The 859-nt window shown below is 46.7% G+C and overlaps 1 long non-coding RNA gene across 1 annotated transcript in view; it reads right to left on the reverse strand.

Moving 5' to 3' along the window:
• Window positions 1-280: 280 nt before the first annotated feature.
• Window positions 281-859, reverse strand: part of LOC109287031 — an 11,148-nt gene continuing 10,569 nt past the window's right edge. Inside the window, exon 3 of the long non-coding RNA XR_002094741.1 lies at window positions 281-842. This is a non-coding gene — a long non-coding RNA (uncharacterized LOC109287031). The remainder of the gene's footprint in view (window positions 843-859) is intronic.

Here is an 859-nt window from a genome sequence, read left to right on the forward strand (position 1 = left end):
CCAGGACCACAGCAATTTGAGCTGGGGCAGAGCAGGCTTGGGCTGGCAGGGGCACAGGGGGGTCAGCCCTAAGTTCTGGGTGGTGGAGGAGCTGGCTGGGGCACAAGGGTGCTGACCCTGGAAAGCCATGTGGCTAGGCAGTACACAGGAGTCAGACCCCCGCGTAGTCACCATCTACACGTGAGTTTCAGTGCAGTTAATTACTCTACCATAAGATTGACAGTATTATCTTATGAGGGAGTTAATTAAGTTTACTGCATCCTAATACCAGCACACATTTAGCTGATGACACTTCACTGCAGAGCTAAATAGTCTACTCCGCAGTAAAGCACATATGTAGATGCACCCAGTGATCTTTTTCAATACTTTGACAGCAGAGCATAGCAGATCTGAACCCACTAGACAGGTCAAGTGTTCACCCAGCTCAGTTCATGGATGTATTAGCATAGAACTTAATTCTAAATGCCACTTTGGGGACTCTAGTAAGAACTGTAAAAAGTGGATGAAAAACTAACTTGTATAGGCAAAAAGCTACCCAATGGATTTGGGGGGAGCTAGGACAGCTCAAGGTGGAGCATTGCCTTTTCTGTGCAGGAGGGGGACAGAAAGCATCACAGAGATCAGCATCAGGAGGTGGGTCAGGCAGCGGGGAGATGGTTTAGTTCCACCTGACTCAGGTACCCAACGCACTCTGTGACTCACTGAATCTCCTTTCTCTCCATCAAGCATTATTTAAGTAATAAGTGATATTAAGAGGATGTTATGGTGACATAGCCACACACCCAGAAGTTATTCACACAACCCTACCTCTGTGTCCTTAGCTACACGCATTATGACATGACCTTTAATTTCAAGATTA

This window comes from Gavialis gangeticus, unplaced genomic scaffold, assembly GCF_001723915.1.
Source record: "Gavialis gangeticus isolate Ggan-Ray unplaced genomic scaffold, GavGan_comp1, whole genome shotgun sequence".
In the NCBI taxonomy this organism is placed as follows: domain Eukaryota; kingdom Metazoa; phylum Chordata; order Crocodylia; family Gavialidae; genus Gavialis; species Gavialis gangeticus.